Source organism: Syngnathoides biaculeatus, chromosome 11, assembly GCF_019802595.1.
Source record: "Syngnathoides biaculeatus isolate LvHL_M chromosome 11, ASM1980259v1, whole genome shotgun sequence".
Lineage (NCBI taxonomy): Eukaryota > Metazoa > Chordata > Actinopteri > Syngnathiformes > Syngnathidae > Syngnathoides > Syngnathoides biaculeatus.
Genome location: NC_084650.1, coordinates 9,527,237 through 9,548,845, shown reverse-complemented (window position 1 = coordinate 9,548,845; position 21,609 = coordinate 9,527,237). Strand labels below are relative to the sequence as shown.

The window sequence follows — 21,609 nt, the reverse complement described above, 5'->3', positions numbered from 1 at the left end:
GAATCGAAGGAGCTTGCACTGCGACTAGTGGATCCAGCCGTCACGTCCCTGGACCTTTACAGCCGTAGGTGTCACTGCTATCAGCTGGTGGGGGCCGTCCCAGCGTTCACTGTCCCAGCGAGGTCGTCTCAGCACTTTGAGGAAGACTTGGTCTCCCACGCGGACGTGATCTGTCTGTGGAGCAGAACACACTGGCAAGTCATTGTGTTTATGCATCTCTTTCCGGTCAAACATGTTTTTCATGTGGACTGGGATCGATGTGCCCGTTGCCGGTGATTCTGACGAGTCCAGGTCTAGAAGGCTATAAGAGCAGCCATATAGAATTTCAAATGGGGATAATGTTTTTCCTTCGGCTGGCACTATCCTCATTGCCGTTGCAACGATTGAAACACAGACAGGCCATTGTCTTTTTGTTTCCCTCATTGTCTTTATGAGTCAAGCTTTGACAGTTCCGTTTGTTCGTTCAACGAGCCCAGCAGATTTCGGATGATACACGCAATGACGCTTTAAGTCGATTTTCAGCAGCTGTCCAACTTTTGCCACAGCGTCATTCACAAAATGTGTGCCATTGTCACTTCGAATCACACTTGGAATGCCAAACGTTGGAATAATACGATTACACAGTGCTTTTACAAATGTCTTTGCATCAGCATGCGCTGTTGGAAACAACTCAACCCATTTGGAGAACACATCAATTATTACCAAACAATATTGTATCCCTAATGCTTTGTTAAACTCAATGTAATCCATATGGATTGGGTGAAATGGTTCTGGAGGCAGAGGAAATGTTCCTCTTCGTGGTCTTAAATACCCTTGTGCATTATTTTTTAAACAGATAACACATTGTTTGCAAAAAAATTTTGAAAAGTGTGTAAACCCATGTGTGTGATAATACTATTGTGTCAATGCCACCATCCCCCCTGTTGACACATGACTCAATCCATGTGTCAATCTTGCTGCCCAGTCAAACAATGATTTTGGCAGCCAGGGTTTTCCATCGGCCAATTTACTAACCCCGTCCTTGTCAATTTTCACACCTTTGTCCTCCCAATGTGTGCGTTCAGTGAGTGGTGCTTTTTTTCTGACGTGAAATCAAAATGTCATGATTTACTGCGTTTTTGTTACGTCTTTCACCAGTGCTGGGTCAACCATGGGGAATCCTTGGGCTGCAGCCTTGGCTGCTTGATCAGCTAGTCCGTTACCAATTGTGATTGAGTAATTTCCTGCTAAGTGAGCTTCACATTTACAAATGGCTACTTTGTCCGGCAGTTGTGCTGCGTCCAGTAACTGCTGGAGAAGTGCCTTGTGAGCAACCTCTTTACCTGTTGTGCTAGTAAAGCCCCAATTTGACCATTGTTGACAATACACATGAACTGAGCCCCAGCCATATTGGCTGTCAGTCCAGATTGTAACACGTTCCTTGGAAAACATCTTACAAGCCTGGATCAGTGCAGACAATTCTGCTGCCTGTGCCGAACACACAGAGTTGAGTGTTGCTTGAAACAAGACCTTAGTTTGTGTCGTTATTGCAAATCCCACCCTGTTGCGGCCGTCTTCCCCTTAGCTTGCTGATCCGTCAACAAAAACAACCTCTTCAGTCAGGAGGGGAGTGTCCATTAGATCAGGTCGTGGTTTGGTGGAAATTTGGACGTGGCTTCCACAGTCGTGTGGAGTGCCCTCTGCTGGTGTGGGTAAAAGTGTCGCTGAATTCAGTCCCCCACATCTTACAATTGTTATGTGTCCCTGTGATAACAATGTCGCGGTGCAATGTAAGTGCCGTGCTGGTGACAAAAATGTCATTTTTGTTTCCAGTAGAAGGACTGAAACTGCGTGTGGCACTTTGAGTGTTAACTGATGGAACAACACTACTTCCGCAGACGCCTCAACAGCCAGAGCAGCGGCCAGCACTGCCTGAACACACTCTGGAGTGGCTCGTGTTACGGAATCCAATTGTTGCGAATATTATGCAACTGGTCTCATTTTTCCTCCGTGTTTCTGCAGCACCACTGAGGTCATGAACCCGTTTTTTGCAGTCACTGTCTGCTCAAATGGCCTGTCATAATTTGGTAGTGCTAGCACAGCTGAATCGTTGAGTTCTCTTTTGACAAGATCAAAAGCTTTGTCAGCTTCTGGCGTCCATTCAATTTTGTCTTGTAATTTCATTGTTTTATCATAAATTATGTTCAGCAATGGTCGTGTGATTTCTGAGTAATTTGCAATCCAGGCACGACAATAATCGCAAAGATCCAAAAATGACATCATGTGGTTTTTTGTTACAGGTTTTGGAGACTTGGCGACGGCTTGTTTTTGTTTGTCACTGACAATGTATCCTTGCTCAGTCAAAATGTGTCCTAGATAGGTTACTTCTTGTTTCCATAATTGTATTTTGTCTTTTGAAACTTTATTTCCTGTGTCATACAAATATTGCGGTAACGCTAATGTATCGATTTTGCATTGCTCTTGTGTGTTTGAGGCCACTAAAATGTCATTCACATATACCAAAATTTGGCTCTTGTGTGGGACATTAAATGAGGCCAAACACCTTGTGATTGCTTCTGAGAAAATTGTTGGGGAGTCACAAAATCCCTGGGATAACCTTGTGAACGTTAATTTCTCACCTTCGAACGTAAACGTGAACCAGTATTGGCTGTCAGGATGGACAGGGATACTCCAAAAGAAATTACTCAGGTCCACCACCGAAAACCACCTGGTTCCCGGTTGGAATGAGTTCAAAAGAGTGTGTGGATTAGGAACATTTGGCGCACGCGATTGTACTGCTTGTTTTACTGCACGCAAATCTTGAATTAATCTCCATTTGTTATAGTATGCTTTTCGGACTGGATATACAGGCGCATTACAAGGCGAGTTTGGGCACGCGCGTAAAATTCCTGCCTTTTTTAATTCGTTAACTACGGGTTGGACGCCTATTTCAGCGTCTTTTTTCAGAGGGAATTGTCGAATTATCGAACGATGTTCCGTTTTTCCCTGTATAATTACTGGTGGTGTGTTTGTCATGAGTCCAACATCAGCAGGTCCAGTGCTCCACAGCCCGGCTGGGAGATGACAAATGGCATCCTCTTCAACAGGGGTCAGCACATAAACTTCGGCTAATCAGCAGTCGTGGACTCGTGCAAACGTATCAAAATTCCATCGAACACGCAATCGGAACCATCCTGATTCTGTTTCTTCAACGCTGTCGAAGTTTTGTGATGGGACCCAAATTTCGTGTGGAATCGTTCCGGCGAAATTGTTTATGTCCCTCCAGTCACATTGTTTTGGCTTCGCAAGTGAAATGTGTGGATGCTCCCCGGGAGGGAGCAGCGCTTTCACTTCCGCGGTAAGTCTGACAGTCGCAAAACACCACCTTCCTTTCCAATAAATGTAATTGATCTGCACTTCTTGTTCAGCCAATTCCAAAAACAATTTGGTGTAGTCTGGATCAGGGCCCGGGGATTCTTTGTACTTAATGGTGACATGTAAATTATTTCGGTACTGCATGTCGCCTCCCGGCCGGACCCTCCCATGAGCTACTTTTAATAAATTTTCAACGCTGTCACGTCCCATCGGAAACGAGAGTGGGACCCAAATGCGGGAACTCGGAAGACGCAAGGTAGTTCAAGAAGAGACACGTTTATTGTATGCAGAGTTCGGGGATCGAGCAGGCAGTCCGGTGCACGGGGAAACAATGCAGGCAGAAGTGTCAAGGAATCAGGCTTACAAGGTTGGTCGGAGAACGGACGGAGGTCGGTACACACAGGTTCAGTCAGGAATACGAGAGTGCTGGAACGGGACATAAAGCTCAACGAACTGGCGGAGGACCAGTCGTCACCGGGTCCTATATATACGGGGGATGATCAGGCCGCATGAGGCACAGGTGTGTGCCTCCCAATCAGTGCAGCCGCACAGCTCGTGCTGAAGCGGCAGGATCATGACAAACGCCACATTCCTCTTCAGGTAAATCCAGCGACCAATAATAATGTGCCCCATTTTCTTGAATTTGGATGTTAGCTTCCATTCGCCCCTGTTTATTAATTGCGATGCTAATCTCTAATTGTGTTAATGCGTCGCGACCTAATAAATTGAGGGGGCATCCGTGGCTGTAGAACTGCTTCCACATTCGCCTTTTTATTTGGGTCATCGGGACTCCGCAACTCGATAGTACGGGACAAAACTAAGGGTTGAATTAAACCATGAGCTCCGCGCATGTAAACCTTTTTTTTCGGCTTGGTTTAACTGTCGCGGGGTCCCACTTTCCTAAAACGGTCAACTCAGCGCCCGTATCAACTTGGAAAACGGTTGGTTTTCCCTGGACGAGTAAAGTTAATTCTGGTTTCATCATGGGTTCAGTCTTATGACGCATTAAATAATTTTCGAGGTCGAACGTGTGTTTAATGTCTTCTTCGACATTTTCATCATTGTCGCTATCGGAGGAGTTCAGAGGGTTGGTAACCAATCTGCGATCCGCGGCCCCTCTGGAGTCCCAGCCTTGTCGTTCATCATCAGATGAATCGTCAACACGGCGTCGACTAGGCTTAGCCTTGGCTTTACAATAGCGAGCATGATAACCGTCTTTGCCGCAGTTAAGACACTTGCCTTCTCTGAACCACTTTTGCTTTTTGGGTGATAATTTCAACACGTCAAATTGAGGTTTTTTGTTACTCCCGTTATGTGGTCCCTCTTTTGTGTCACAAAGCTTTCCTGTAAAGTTAATGTTTACTACAGGACGCTCTGCTTTTTTCTTCTTTTTTTTTTTTTGCTCAACGCGTTCATAATTTATTTATTTAATTAATTTATTTCAATTTTAGGACTTTGAATTTCTCTGGCCCTATCAAGAAGGGCCTTACAATAAAACCACTGTATTACAGTGGGTATTGTCTTTTCTCTTCTGCCCGTCTTTAATAGATAATTTACTGAGAAGTTTGTCCAATTCTTCACAGTTGTCTACATTTCCAGAAAATCCATACTTTTTCTGCCACTTTTGGGTGAATTTTGTTGTTCCCTTGAAATCAATTTCAGCTCAACGACATTTTTCCTTTACTTCAACATCGTAAAGTGGACGGTTGGAATTTTTGGTCGACATTGCCGCCATTTCTGATGGTCTTATTTATTATAAACGTCTAGATATGGTTCCTCAGTTTTGAGAAAAATTCAAAGTGCCTGACTTCGGGTTGAATACCAAGCTTCTACTCCCAATTCGGAGCGGGTATTACCTGGGTGTTTTTACTCACGATCCTCAGTCAGTTTTAGATTTATCAAACTTTGGACATTCACTCTATACACATTCACTCACACAGACTGATCAATTTCTGTGTCCTGAAACTAAGAGTTTCAACTTTTCCAAGTGTTGTACAAGCAGTGACTCCTGAAAAATACAAAATATACTAGTCTTTCAACCAGATATTTTGTACTATTTTTCCAAGTGTTATAAAAACACTGACCCATGAAAAGTAGGAAATATACTAGTCTTTCGACTAGATATTCTGTACTACTCTTCCAAGTGTTGTACAAGCACTGACTCCTGAAAAATGGAAAATATACTAGTCCTTCGACTAGATATTCTGCACTATTTCTCCTAAGTGTTCTAGAAACACTGACCTTTGAAAAATAGGAAATATACTAGTCTTTCGACTAGATATTCGCACTATCTTTCCAAGTGTTATGCAAACACTGACCCGCGAAAAATAGGAAAAATACTAGTCTTTCGACTAGATATTGTACACTATTTTTTCCAAGTGTTATAAAAACACTGACCTGCGAAAAATAGGAGCTATACTAGTTTTTCGACAACATATACGGTACTACTTTTCCAAGTGTAATGCAAACACTGACCTCTGACAATCTCCGTTGGTTGAGACACATGCAATTCATAGGATGACGTTTGTGTTCTCCCGGCGGAGGATGTCCGAGGGCTGGCCTCGTGGAAAGGAGGACTTTCCGGGTCTCCTGGAGACTCGGATGGTGCACCGATCTCAGTCGTCGTCAATCATCCGCCGAAAAGAAAACGTTGTCATCCGGCTCGAAGGACCAAGTTTTAGAATGTCAGAGATGTTCCTAGAAAAACAGCTAAGACAAGCCTGAGGACTGTAGAGAGTGAACTCAAACCAACCAAGATTGTCTTTTCGTGCACGGGACAGACGGAGGACACACTGTGAGAGTGCGCTACCTCAGATTGCCAAAGTGGTAGTCCCTGTCTGCTCTTTTTTATTGCATTCTCAGGTCAAAGGGTTACATGGTTCCACAGTGAAAATGCTGACACAGATGGCTACACCAACAGCACACAAACACTAAGGTACATGTTTCTTAAAGGCCTGAGTGTCCTGATAAACCCACAAGAGAAAAAGCAAGGCATTGTTTAAAGACATGTTTATGGCATTTGGGGGTATCCTCCTGCAGTAGAAGGACGTTATCGCCTCCCAATGTTGAGGAGTATCTGCTTAAGATCAGAAGGGGAACTTGCTGAGGCCAGGATGGAGACATCGCTTCCCATTGTTCAGGTGCATCAGCTTGAGGTCGGCAGGGGGGCATAGCCTCCCAGGTGTCACTGGGTCACACTTCAAGACACGCACACAGCTCACAAAGAGAGCAATTCAGACTAAGACTACCAGAAACAAACGCATGATAAAACAATCCTAACAGCAACTATAGTAGTCATGATATACTTTTATCATGATAACTAACATAGTAATATATCTTTATCAAATTTCAACGGGAATGAGGAACAATATTTCTCCTACTGCGCTCGCGGCAACTGTAGAATCTCTCATCAGCTCATGTGATGGCGCTACATCTGCAGAAAACTTGAACCCGGTACAGTCCTACCGGTACCGGAAGGACGCGCCCGCCAACATTGCTGAGAGAATCCAGACGGACCTCAGGCAATTTACTGGGATGACAAACTAATGGAGACGTTACCTGATAAATACGCAAAGGATGATCGTCTTCCCGTGTTTATTTCGGGCGTGGCTGAGATCAAATTGCTCTGTGTTCCTGCCCTTCCTGTAAAGTCTTCAGAAAGAGCTGGAGATCTTCTTTCTAAAGGTACGCTCGATCTAGCGGAGACATGGAACTGTAGTGCCAATATTTCAGTTATGGTATTTGATACCAACAGTGCTAATACAAGACATCTCACAGGTGGCCGCATTTGCATCCAGGAAAACCTCGGGGAAGCTCTGTTGTGCTGCACCTGTCGAAGACATGTGGGTGAAATCTTATTCACAAAGGCTTGTGATGCTCTGGGTGTGGAAGTATCGAAAAGCAAAGACGTGTCATTGTTTACGAAATTCAGGGACAGGTTCTCCGAACTGGATTTGACTGCTGAGCTGACGAGAGACAGCAGTTCGGATCCTGGAGCAGCGACATCATGTAATTGAACTTCTGACAACCATCAAGACAGGTATGGGTAACCCCAACTCGGCTGCTGTGAACTTGTTACCGCGAGGCGACTACCTAGAACTGCTAGACTTGGTTTTAGTTAACCTAGGAGAGGACAATACATCCAACTTTCAGAAACCCGGTGCGACACACAAAGCTCGCTGGATGGCGAAACTTTTGTATGCAATCAAAATGATTCTTTTAAAAAATTCCGTCGCCGATTAGAAGGATAGACTCTTATCAAAGTCTGTCATGGAGAAAGTAGCAAGATTTGTGACTTTTGTGACACACATTTATGTGCCGTGGTGGTTCATGTTCATCCAATTAGCTCGGAAGCGCCAATCAATAATTTACAATTGGTTAAAAATTTTACAAAATTTGTGGATATTGATCCAGTGATAGCTAAAGCCATTTTGAACGGTTTCATGAATCTCTACTGGTACTTGGTGCCAGAAATGATTCCGCTCAGTCTCTTCAGTGACAGTCTCGGCAAGACAGAGAAACGTGAAATAGCAGAATCTCATTACCAAAGAAACTACATAACGAGAGTCGGCACGGGACTGGTTACGGGAAACCAATTTTCCCCCGTTTTGACCCTGAACATACAAAGTTGAAAGATTTGTGTTCATGCGATTCGTGGAAATTCTTTGAATTACTTGATATATACACTGATTTTCTTCACGAAGATCCTGAACAATCGCAGTCAATGGAAAACTACTGAAAACATCAATCTGTTGTCCGAAACCTGAGGGTGACTAATGACAGCGCCGAAAGAGGTGTAAAACTAGCTGCCGAATTTCTAAAATCCGCTAAAATGGAAAAAAACTACCAAAATATTTTGCAGGTTGTGGAAAATAACAGGAAAGCTGTACCAAACCAATGGAAGAAAATGAAAACCAAAATTGAAAATTGGTATTTGCATTTGTATACTGTAGACAAACTGAAAAAAATGTAACATTGCAGCGTTCTGTAGGTACATTTCAGGATGTATGTTTTGAATGATGGATGTTGAATGATGGATGAATGTTTTACGAATACATCTTAATCTTTCCTTATGGATATTTTTTTATGAAATCACGGATATTTTATTGCTTGCAGTCCACTGATGCGAGTAGAAATATAGGCTTTAATGTGTCAATTTGACTGATGCAATGTTGAGATTTCCATCGCGATGAGGAACCCCTAAACATTGAAATATTTCATCCGAATTTCACCATTTTACTTTTAATATCAAGCCTCACGCTAGAAAAAAAGTTAAGTTCAAAAGACTCAAGTTTTTAAAATCAAGGGGGACCAGATTCACCCTACTCCTCTTTCTCAACAATGCACAATTTATTAATTTTAGTTGAATTAAGTTGTGTCTGAGCAGCACAGTGGCACAGCTGGAAAGTGTTGGCCTCACAGTTCTGAGGACCTGGGTTCAATTCCAGCCCTCGTTGTGTGGAGTCAGGGGGCTTGGAACGGATTAGGCTATTTACATGTAAAATGTGTTTCTACTTACGAACGTTTCATGTTGAGAAACGACTTTCAAACAGATTAATTTCATAAGTAGAGGTACCACTGTATTTATATATTTATCTATTTTTCTTTTCCCACACATTTTAGATCAGTTTGCATGGTAAGAGGACCCGTGCAGGAAGTCGGGATCTGTTTCTCTCATCCTTGGGTTTGCGGTTTTGGTGTCTGTTGGGGTGGGACTTTCTTCACTCCTTCCCAATCCTGGGGATGGAGATGAGCCACAGGCATGACCACCCGGGGAGTAATGTTGGTGTGATGGTGACTCGCATATATTCCGGGGGTGCCGGTGTGAGGCCAGCTAATGGCCACCTGATTACCCCATACAGGCTATGGGTGGGGACTGTGCTGGCCTTCAGGCCTGCTTCCTTCTCTTCTCTCAGTTCCTTGTGTCCCGCTGCAGTCTGGGTGGAGCAGCCCTCTTCTGTTGGGTGGGGGGATGGCATTGGGTCCCTGCGGCCTCCACCCAGTGACCAGTTGTTGTGATACCTCGATGGAGATGGTGGACACCCTGGGTCTCTCGGTGTGGGACTTGTCGTGTCCGCCAGGATCCGCTCAGGAGAACCATTCGGCCTGATCCTGCCTCAGACTCCATGGTGCACAGCCATTACAAAACACTTCTGTCAGTCTTTGTGCATGTAAAATGGTGTCAATTCACTTGTGCGTGTCGGCAGGCACACACCCCTGGGACTCTTTCACTGTCTTTAGGGGTCACACATATTGTGATAAATAACTAATGAATATGCAAATTGTTTATGTATCTCCTCACTCACACTCTCGTCCTATAAACCTTTATAATTTACATAGTTAATCCCACTAAACTTCAGTTGTACAGCTGAGTTCACGACCCTTGTCCCATTTGGTTCTCTTGTCCTTGTCCTGTCCCTCCCTCACAGGTTGTAGCACTACAGCTCCATGCAACAATGATCTTGGCCAACCACTACTTCGGGGAGGGGTGACCGGAGCCGACTCAATGTCACTTGGTCTTTGCGTCCTTAGGTCATTTCTACTTGGCGGTCCATCCAGCTGCCTCGGTCGCTATAGATTCGCTGCGCTCGTTCATGGGACGCCAGGCCGCCCCAAGGATCATTGGTTTTACCATGTCGTAATGGTGGTTGACTTCAGTTTGGTCCGCAACCGGTCCATCTTAAGCCTCAGAATCTGTTAGCTCCTTGTCGACCATACCGCAATGACTAGGGCACTAAGTGAAGGTCACCTGGCACCCATGCTCCGTGAGCTCTGACGGGAGTATGAGGATATTTTGTTCATTGTTGTTCTTGAGGATTTTCGACGGGTACATCGTCTGGATCTGAAGGAGGCAGGAAAGACTGTCACTGACCACTCGGGCTTTCAGGATGGTGTTGTCGGCCAGATGATTTGTAATGCCTTGAGCATTGGTTTGATCTGCGCCTGGAAGGAGAAACACCATCGGCCTTTTGGAATGGTGAAGGAGCGGTGGGCTTAGATGGTCAGTGGTGATGACGATTCCACCGCTTGTTCCAGTATCGCTCATTGCTGATCCGTCTGTGTAGAGGACCATATCGAAGGTGTCCTATCAAATCCTCCAGTCGTTGAAGGGCCCACTTTTTGTCAGCTTCCTCATCTCCTGATTTTCTGCCGGTAGTCTCGAAGACGTGTCCACTGGGGCATGGTCGAGAGCCGGCGGCTGCTACTGGTCGAGCACGGCTGAGGCATGGTCGAGAAGTGGCAGCTGCTGCTGGTCAAGCACCACCGAAGCGTGGTTGACAGGTGATAGCTGCTGCCACTTGTCGAGTACCACAAAGGTGTGGGTGGGAGGGGCTGGGGGTCCAGCATCGCAGAACCATGGGTGGGAGGCAGCTAGGGGTTGAGCGCCACCGAGGCATGGGTGGGAGGGAGCCGGGGGTCGAGCGCCGGCGAGGCATGGGTGAGATGCTGCAGGGCATCGAGCGCCACTGAGGTGAGGGCCAGAGGCGGCTGGGTGTCGAGCACTGCCGAGGCGTGGGCGAGAGGCGGCTTGAGATCGGGCTCCACTGAGCCGTGACCAAGAAGCGGTTTGGGGTCGGGCTCCACCGAGGCATGTGCGAGAGGCGGCTGGGGGTCAGGCTCCACCGAGGCATGAGCGAAATCTGGCTCGAGGTCAGGCTCCGCCGAGGCGTGAGCAAGCGGCGAATGGGGGTCAGGCTTCGCCGAAAAATGATCGAGAGGTAGCTGGTGGTCAGGCTCTGGCAAGACGTGAGCGTGAGGCAGCTGGGTATCAGGCGTCACCGAGACAAGAGCGAGAGGCGGCTGGGGCTCTGCAGGGGGCTCCTCAGCCTGCTGCCATTGAGGCTTGGTAGGATAGGATTCCCAAGTGGCAGAGTGCACACAGACTCAGGAAGGTGAACTGGGAAACATGGGTGATATAGAACGAGTTGACTTACAGGCGGATTTTGCTTGGTGTGGCTTGGGCAGAGAGAAGTGGGAGATGAGCTCTACTTGGAACCCTCCGCAGGCCACAATGCAGAGGTCCTGGATAAATCGCAAAAACGGGTGCCTCAGAAAAGGTCGGAGGAAAAGGACTTTGACTGAAGCAGACGGGGGCTCAAAACGGGGAGAACTGACACAAATTGACTTGGGCTAAAAATAGGTAGGGTATCTGAGTCAGAATCGGGCAACCGGTCATATAAGTCAAGTTAATCCTCAAAATCAGAAAAATCAGAGTCTCATAAAACATCGCAGTGAACGTCTCGGGCATGGAGGATAATCATCACATGCGGGTTGGGCAGGTGACAAGGAAGCAGAGGACAAAAAGACAGACCCCACTCGGACAGGGGACGCTTGGTTGGCAGGCTGAGTAGGCTGGGAGGCAGACTAGCGATTCCCCATTTTTCTAACTGGGTCCTGTTCTGGCCACTTCGTTCAGTCACGAGCATGCGACATGGGATAGGACACAAATGCAGGACTCCGAGGCAGTAACATGATGTTGAGGGATGTTTTCTTCCAGGCAGACGTCATACACAGGTAAGCAGTCAAAAAAATAAGGAAAAGGCAGAAAAACATGGGGCAAAAGTCGTGGTCCAAAAACATGAGAACGAGGTTGGATAACAAGTCATCAAAAACAAGACTTGACTTAGCTATGGTGACACAGGAATGCTGGGCGTGACAATGAGGTGACTACACAACAAGAGGCTCATATACTCACGCAGACTAATCCATTCAACAAACTGGCAACTAACAATACAACACACAAGGCTTACATGCATCGAATAATTAGCGACAATGAACTGCAGGTGAGAGGCTGCTTCCAGAGGCAGCTGCGCACATGGTAGTGGCCTGGCCACACGCCTGATATGAGTCCCTGATGATCTATTCTGAATTGGAGATGTATAGAAGAGACAAAACACCATTAAAAAAAAAAAAACATTTGCTGCTTCGAAGGACATTTTACAGGAATCTGAAGATTGTCCTTTATCCAGATCAGTGTACTGTACTTGTCATTGAACTGAATTGATCGGAAATGGACTGTTCTGGCTGTTTAAAAGACATTTCCTTTGGTATAAAACATTCCAACACATCCTAAACTCCAGAAAGCACTCCTCGTAACATAAAAATGGCACTATTATCCCACTTAAAGGACATGTCATGATATCGACAGCACAAACAACTTGAAACTTAAAATTGATCCGTTTTGCTACTTGGCAAGTTCCCAAACCAATTCAGATATGCATACATAAAAATAAAAGCCAATAAAGTGCTCCCCCTTTATTTGCGGGGGTTACGTTCCTTTGACCCCCGCAAATAATGAAAGCAATATTAACATAGTGATGTATGATATGTACCATAATGCAGCCCTCTGGGGGGCACAAGCCAATGCAATCTGTAGGCCCGTTCCAAGGCCAAATAAAAGCAGAGGGTTGCATCAGGGAAGACATCCAGCTGAAAACTTTGCCAAACAAATATGAGCGTTCATCTAAAGAATACCATACCGGATCGGTCATGCACTGTGAACCTGCAGGGCGTCAGTGGAAATTCAGCTACTGTGAGTCGGAGACACAGAAGAGGAGGAAAGCAGATTTGTTGGCAGAAGAAGAAGAATGCACAGAGCCTATAACTGTGTGTAGGGATTTTGGATGTTGGGACTACAACAGGAAACGCTCAGTAATTGGTTGACATGATGATTAAGAGAACGGTTGCTCTATTGTACATCTAAGAGAGAAGGCTGAAAGGTAGTAAGGCTAGGAGTTTAGGGCCAGGGTTCAAATTATTCTACCATGGAGGAGATGGGAAGAGAAATGGAGTAGAAGTTATTTTTAAGGATGAGCTGGCTGATAATGTCTTGGAGGTTAAAAGAGTCTTACCTTGTCTCCAAAATATCCAACTTTGGCTGTCCCTCTAATGAGCTAATTTCTAATCCTATCCAACCTGCTCACTCCGAGCGAGAACCTCAACATCTTCATTTCTGCTACCTCCAGTTCTGCTTCTTGTGTTTTTTTCAGTGCCACAATCTCTAATCCATACATCATGGCCAGCCTCACCACTGTTTTATAAACTTTGCCCTTCATCCTAGTGGAGACTCTTCTGTCACATAGAACACCAGACACCTTCCGCCAGCTGTTCCACCCCGCTTGGATCCGTTTCTTTGCTTCATTACTACACTCACCATTACCATTCATTACCACACTCACCATTGCACTGTATTGTTGACCCCAAGTATTTGAAGTCGTACACCCTCGGTATCTACCTGTCATTTGGAACCCACGAAGCTCTCGTCCTTTGCACTCGTGCAATCTATTTTTCACGAAGAACCGGGTCTCTTGCAAACTTATGAAGGGTAAATCCATCCTCCCGAGTGTTCAAGCAATGTCCAGTAATGCAACGAGCTGGCATTTTGGCAAACACGAAGGAACAACAAGCTACCTTCCCGGAGGTAAAACTAGAAGAAACAAACAAGTCCATTTAAGGGCGGTCCTGGGATGTAATGTCACTTCCTGGGTCTTCTCAAAAACAAATCTCTCAAGAGGATTTTCATGGCGGGAGTTACAAAAAGCTGAAAACGTCAAAATCACGTTTTGTGGTGAAAAAAACGCATGGGTCCATGTCGGCTGCCGTTTTTTCATTAATAACATACTAAAAATCATGCATTTTATGACAGTGGCCCTTTAAGCTTCACAGAAAAGATGAAAAGAAAAAACACTTATAACCTCATTTCACTACAGAGACACCTATTTTAAGGGCATGTACTCTCCAGCATAAAGCAACATGACCTTTTCAAGTATTTTGACATCTAAACTGGTCCACGATCGCTGGTTTGCAATAAAATGAGCCCAACACCATAGCAGGAGAAACATCCCCATAACATTATGCTTGTTAAACCAAGTTCTGACAGTTGCCTGTTGTCTGACCAACCCTTTGACACCTACCGTGTCAAGTTTGCTGTTACTGGCTCTGCGCTCTCGGTTAGGACATCATGTACAGATGCGGTACCTGTGAGGAAGTTTTCTGCTATGACCACTGGGTCTATTGGGTGGAAGAATCTGCACCAGAGTAGGTAGATCGGTTAGGCCGGTGAATAGGCTCATTCAGTATAAATCCACACAAAGAAACGAGATTATTGTTTTAAGAGTAGTTTCCATATTTAGATTACAATTTTTTTGTGTGTATGCGTATTCCTGGCACTATACAGAACAATTTTTTTGATGGACTTAGTCTTTTCTCTTTTTGGGTGTACTTTCTTGATACTATGTGTCCCGTGGCCTTTAAATGTGTATTTGGCATATGGGGTTAAACATGTGGCTGATCACCTCATGTTTGTCTTGATCCTTTGTTGGATAGTTTTCATGACTGGTTGGGCTGGGTTGTGTGTAAGTAGTAGGGGAATTACATAGTAACACCTCTAGATACTGTTTGTGGAGTACTCTTATGTTTTTGAAATGTCGTCAACCTCATATGTAAGAAATTACAGGTCATGTTCATTATATAGCGCAAAAAAGTGGTGGTCAATGTAACGGTGTGATGTTGTTGCACTATATTATGAACACGACATGGAAGCACACGTTTATTTTGAAAGACAGCACTTTCTTTTTCATTCTTTTCAATGTTATTAGTGTTACAAGGAATTGTGAGTTTACTAATGTTCATAGTAAAGAACATGTATGAGGGCAGCAGAAGAGCAGTGAGGTGTGCCATAGGTGTGTGAGAAGAATTTAAGGTGGAGATGGGACTGCATCAGGGATCCGCTCTGAGCCCCTTCTTGTTTGCGGTAGTAATGGATAGGCTGACAGATGAGGTTAAACTGGAATCCCCTTGGAACATGATGTTCGCAGATGATATTGTGATCTGCAGTGAAAGCAGGGAGCAGGCGGAGGAACAATTAGAAAGATGGAGGCACGCACTGGAAAGGAGAGGAATGAAGATTAGCTGAAGGAGAGTGAGACTTTGCAACTTCAGTTGGCTTCCAAACAGAAACAGAATGACAAAGAGCACGCAAACAGAGAAATTCAAACCGCCGGGCCTAGCATGCCAACATAGAGCACACACCTGAATTTCCTCCCTGCCGTGTGGCACAAAGACTTTTAAATATCTGGCCAAATCGTAGGGCCAGGGCTGAAAGATCGTATGACCTTTTCATGTTTAGCCCGTTAAATAGGACATGGCCTAAGTAAAGGGGTTCCAGAACTCGCAACAGTTGATGCATTAATATGAGCAATTACTCCTGGCATGCAACTTCGTAGCTATTTAGAGGTTAAAGTCAATCTCATGCGCCCCACCCTCAGAAAAATCCTTTGATTCCACTATCATGAGAAGAGTGCCACGGAGCTTTACAAGCAGCTGACCTCTGAAGTCCAGGGCATCAGAGAAACACCACAGAACTTTCTCATTCAAACCCTTAACCCAAGATAGAAAATCCTGTTTGCATCGCAAGAGTCTGAGTCAGGTTTGAAATACGACTCAGTACAAATACAGTACAGTATGACCTAGTACAAACTGTGTTTCTCCATTCTGTGTTAACTGGGCTGCAGAACAACAGTATAAAACATGACCTACAGCCTTATCTTGAACAGAGTGAGACCCCTGATGAATTGTTACTGGAGAAGGTAAACAGAGCATGTGCCCATGAGACAGAGAGCCAGCACAAGAAGAAGTTACTGGGACCACCACGGGCTACCAGTATTCTCTCAGATGGGAGAGATGAGATCCGAGATCCCCATGTTGCAAGATCTTAAAGCTGAGGTGTCCCAAATAAGAGAATCCATGCAGCAGCACCAGCAGGAGTTGCCACAGCTGCAGTACACCACTACACAGAGCCAGCCTCAGCCTCAGTACAGCTCCCAACAATTTCAACCACAAATCCCATACACATCGCTCCACCACATGTCTCTCAACCTCAGTACACTCCTCAGCAATCACCGAGGCAACAACTCCAAGATCAACGGACACAGAACTTCCCCCACAGATACTGGCCCTCACCTGGCCCGGGGCAGCAAGGAGCCATCCAATATCACCAAAGGTTTGTCCCACAATGTAGCTTTCCACCACCAAACCGTGGACGAATAAAGAAGTGTCTTAACTGCTAACAACGAGGAACAGATTATTTCTGCACACTCCACTGTGGTAGCAGTGAACACTACCAAGCACGATGTCGCATGAGGGCACAGCAGAGACAGTTTGGAGGTGAGTTAAACGAAACGAGGCCACTTACACGAGACAGGGAGTGACCAGTAACCAAGTAATTTTCCAACACTGTCTACACTGCCGAAAACAGACTCCAAAATTTAAGCAATGTGCTAAATGTAAAATGGATCTTTACTGCTCTAAATTTTCTCATACTAATAATTACAAAGTCCACAGAAATGTCTTCTCTCGCCCCTCATGTATGCCTGTGAACACTGCATCACCAAGAAAGAGAAACCCCTGAGTAGCTCGGCTGGTTGGTAAAAGGTGTCTGATTTATTGTGTAATTCAAGGTTAAGAGGTTCAAGCTTTGTGAGACTCTGGATTGGAAGTGTTGATGAGGTATGGAAGGAAATGCACCTGACAGACACAAAACTCAGAGACATTTCTGAAATTTTGGATAGAGCGGGCCCTTTAGACAGTACCAATGGGGAGAACATGCCATATATGGGCTGGGTAGAGGTAACCTTTAGTTTAGCTCCAGGGGAAGCTCCCACCACCCCAGTGAAAGTCCCTACTCTCGTAATGAAAGGTGACAAGCTTGGCCGACCAATCATTGGATCTAATGTTATTGAGTTCATCACAGACAATGAACTAAAACAATCTAATGCCACTGACAAATGGTGAGAACAGCATTTCCCAATCTTGAACCAGAGCAAGCACAAGCCTTTGTAAAGCGAGTAAGTGGGGAAGAGAGAAACAAGTACACTGTTAGAAGGAATGGATCAGAACTCCAAAACACGTCTGTCAATGTAGAGTGCCATGTTCAGATGCGGAGCCCGCATGAAGATACAGTGGACAGAGGGAATCCAAATCTGTGACACTGTCTTCAAAGTAAATAAAGACACCAGGCCCTCTATCATTGTATGTGTACAAAATCCCACAGCTTACAACATAGTGTTGGCTGGAAGAACTGTCAATTGGTAATGCCCAAAACATTCAAGCTCTGTATCCTGCCTCCATATTAGAGGGCGCTCGACCTCCACCTCCTGTTTGCTTGAGACACATTCGACTCGAAGAAAACAAAACAACTCACCAATGGCACCCACCAGTCAGTTTGAGTCACCTCAGTGAACCTAAGAGAGAGATTGTTCACCAGAGGTTGAGTGAAGAATCGGCTTCATTTTCAAAAACAGATGATGATATAGGGTACATTCAAAAGCTACAACTTAGCATTTCTACGAAAGACACTGAACCTGTTGCAAAGACATACCTGTCTGTGCCTAAACCACTGTACAGAGAAATGAAAGATTACTTGTATGACCTCATCACACAGGGCTGGGTCCAGAAGTCTAATTGTCCATATGCCTCACCAGTTGTCTGTGTATGGAAAAAACATGAGAGTCTATGATTGTGCATTAACTTTCCTGAAGTAAACTCTCAGGGCAACCTATTCCCCGTGTGGAAGACATAATGTATGGTCTTGGTGAAAACTCCTGTTTCTCGCTGTTAGATCAGGGAAAGGCATACCATCAGGGATTCATGGCTAATGAGAGCAGACCTGTGACAATTTTTGTTATACCTTGGGATCTCTTTGAATGGATCTGCATCCCATTTGGCCTGATGACTACTCCAGCAGCTTTCCAGCAGTGTATGGAGGAATGCTTGAAAGGGCTGAGGGATGAAATTTGCATCCCATATTTAGATGACACGCTGGTCTTTAGTAGGTCATTCCCGGACCACGTGTAAGATGTGAGAGCTGTGCTGCAACGTCTGCTCGTAACAAATTTTCCGCATGTGATTTTTTTTGTGCTCGACTGTGCAGATTTGCGAGCACGGAGGCGGGCAAGCGCGGTCGCACTCGTCAAATGTCAGTGAATGCAACACCATATCACCCCCAAGAAAATGGGGAAGTTGAGAGGATGAATAAAGGAGGTTGAGGGTCGAGAACAGGTGCTCAATGGAGGCATGACACCAGATCAGGAGGAGATGCAAGTTAAACATGAGCCAGTCAACAAACAAAAAATGCCAGTAATGCCACCATCTCTTCCAAGCGACAACAACCAAGCAGCACACCACTACCAGTGACCAATTAGAGGGAGACGACCTCGGAGGGTTTTCACATACGATGGGCTTGGCCACCCGACCTGTTATAGCGCTGGACCTCCAAGTAACATGTACTGGTACCCTCCAGTGCCCCTTGTGCCCTATGGAGTGATGCCAACAGCGAGTACGTGGATGCCTGCACAGTATTCCTTCAACTACCAGTCTGCCATGCCCGGGTCCTGAATGCAGAACACCCCCAAACTCCTTGACACCAATCCCCCTTTTCCCCTGTACAGATATACACTGTTTACACACACACACTACACAAAACATTCATGGACTGTATATGATGCATACATGCACGATACACAGATCCTGGACTCTGTGATGAGTCGAATGCCACAACATGCTTCTGTACTTGGGACTTTCTGTCAAACTGAGAACTATGCCAAAAATGTATGACTGTTCAACAAGTTCACTTGTTTCATACATGTACACCTTGCGTATACTCTGGACTGTTAGTGAAACAACTGAGTGCTTTAGCCTTGATTGTACATTGTTATGGGCCTTATGATATATGTATATGTAAAAAAAAATTTTTTTTGATGATTGGAGGATTTATTTTAGTTCAATGTCGGTGATGGCATCTGTTTTGAAGGGGAGTGTGTTGTGAAATGAGCAATTCTTTGTGTTGAAAGTTTTTTTCTTTTCATCTTTTCTGTGAAGCTTAAGTATTGCAAAGTATGTTTTCTTTTTCCTGATCTTTATTATTTTCTGTTATGCCAAAGAAGTGGAAAGGAATATTGTTTCTCTTTGATCGACGAATCGGATGTCGATTGGTGTGACTGATTACTCGATGATCGATTGTTGGTGTCTCAGTCTTTGACAGAGAGCATGCGAGTGCCCCCTCATCACTGCACATTGTGCCCGAAAGACAAAGGCATCGCGTTGTGAATCCATGTCTCTTCACAGGACCGCTACATCTCAACAAGACAATTACACCAAGCAGACTCGTAAACATGCAAAGTCTTGTTTCCAAACCAACAAAGTTAATGTCATTACGAGTCCAGCCCAATCCCTGGACCTAAATCCAATCAAGAATTGTGGGGTGACATCAAAGTGTTGTTTCTAAAACAAAACCAATAAATGTAAATAATTGTGGAATGTCAGTAGGAAATTTTGGAGTGGAATAACACCTGAAATGTGCCACAAGTTAGTTGACACCATGCCACACAGATGTGAAGTAGTCATACAAAACTGTGGTCATACAACTAAATATTAGTTTTGTGATTCAAAGGATTGGTAAATTGTTCCATCAAAGATCCAATCCATTTTATGAGCCGCTTATCCTCAACAGGATTGCAGAAGCCCTGGAGCCAATCCCAGCATCATCGGGCAGGGTACAGCCTGAAATGGTTGCCAGCCAATCACATGGAGATGGACATGGAGATAGATAACAGTTGCAGCCACACTGATAATCACACCTCGGAGCAATTTAGAGTCTCCAATTCATGCATGTTTTTGGGATGTGGGAGGAAACCGGAGTGCCTGGAGAAAACCCACGCAATGATGGGGAGAACATGCAAATGCCACACAGGCAGGGCCAGGATTTGAACCCCATTCCTCAGAACTGTGAGGCCAACACTTTACAGGTACTCCACCGTGTCGCGGGATTGTGAAATCCTAGAAACAAAAAAAATGGTACAAAATTGTTTGGAATTTGTAAAGTCAATAGCAGACTGCTTTTTTTTTTTTAACACACTCCGTTAAACAAATAGCCCATTTGCACGCCCTGAAGTGTGTATATATCACGAAGGCTGGGTCTTGTCATGGACGTGTCCTTCCTCAACCCAGTGCACACCTGCTCCAGTGAGCTGTCACACTCACCTGCTTCTTGTTGGGATGATTACGGTTTAGATAAATTGCCATGCGTGTGGTCTGGTCCTTCACTAGATCGTTCTACCTTGATGTCATGTTCTCGCAATTCCATGTCTTTGTCTTTGATTCTCTCTGTATTGAACCCTGCTTCACTGATGACCTTGGTTTTTCGTCTAGTGATCCAACACTGTTGCCTGTTTGGACTGCCTGTCTGTGTATCAACCTTGGACTGAATAAATAACCTCCCCGAACTGTTACTGGTCTCGTGAGTCGTGCATATTTGGTTCAGCCTCGAGTTCTGGTCATAACAGAATAATCTGGCGATGACATTGACCCAGCCAACTCTTATTCAGTCCACAGAGCTCTCCTGGTTTAAGGGCTTGGCCTTGCCCAGCATGAAGGACATTTCCTGATATTTTGTCGCCAGTGGGCGCAGGAGGACATGTTGCGGCTGTCATGATCCTGGATTCCAGCCAGGGCTGGGCGTGGCCGTCTAATCGGAAGGGTCACACCTGCGCCTCATGACCTCCGATTAGACCCAGTACATATAGGACCCGGGGGACGACAGAGACTCTGCTAGATCGTTGCCTCTCATGCCTCGTTCCCGCACTACCGTACTCCTGACGTCTACCTCCCGTGAACCGACCAACGCCTGTCTCCCGACCTACCCCGTAAGCCTGCCGTTACTGATCTTGCTGCTTGTTTGGACTGACTCCCTGGTAACCGACATTGGAACGAATAAAGGCTTATTCCGCACTGCTTTCCTCTCACCTGAGTCGTGCATTTGGGTCCACCCCCGAGTCTCGTCCGTGACAGAACGATCTAGCCAAGAACATGGACCCAGCCGACTCTGAAGCCATTCGCCGTGCGCTGGAAGTGCAGGGCAAACGCCTGGGTGAGCAAGAGGCTGCTCTCCAGGGTATGACTCACCAGATCCAGGAGCTCTGCACCCAGCTGCAACCGTGGCTAGCCTCCCAAGCTAGCGCGGCCGCTCCTGTGCCTCCCCGTGCCACCATCACTCCGCTCTCTCGACCAGAGCGGTTCTCAGGCGACTCCGGTAACGTCAAGCCCTTCCTGGCGCAGTGCGATCTCCACTTTGAGCTGCAAGCTTCCGCTTTTCCCACGGACCGCTCCCGGATCGCCTTCGTCATTTCCCACATGACAGGGAGGGCGGAGGCATGGGCCACCGCCGAGTGGAGCCATAACTCGGAGACCTGCCGCTCATGG

The 21,609-nt window shown here is 45.6% G+C and overlaps 1 long non-coding RNA gene across 2 annotated transcripts; it reads left to right on the top strand.

Moving 5' to 3' along the window:
* Positions 1-1,644: 1,644 nt before the first annotated feature.
* Positions 1,645-20,719, top strand: LOC133508801 (uncharacterized). Of its 2 annotated transcripts, XR_009797159.1 has the most exons (6): positions 1,645-2,011; positions 2,280-3,954; positions 6,217-7,038; positions 7,132-7,196; positions 7,286-7,393; positions 18,284-20,719. It is a non-coding gene; the product is annotated as an uncharacterized LOC133508801 (long non-coding RNA). The 2 variants fall into 2 exon arrangements; XR_009797158.1 differs by lacking the exons at positions 1,645-2,011; positions 2,280-3,954 and having other exon boundaries at positions 3,980-7,038; positions 18,284-20,716.
* The last annotated feature ends 890 nt before the right edge of the window (positions 20,720-21,609 follow it).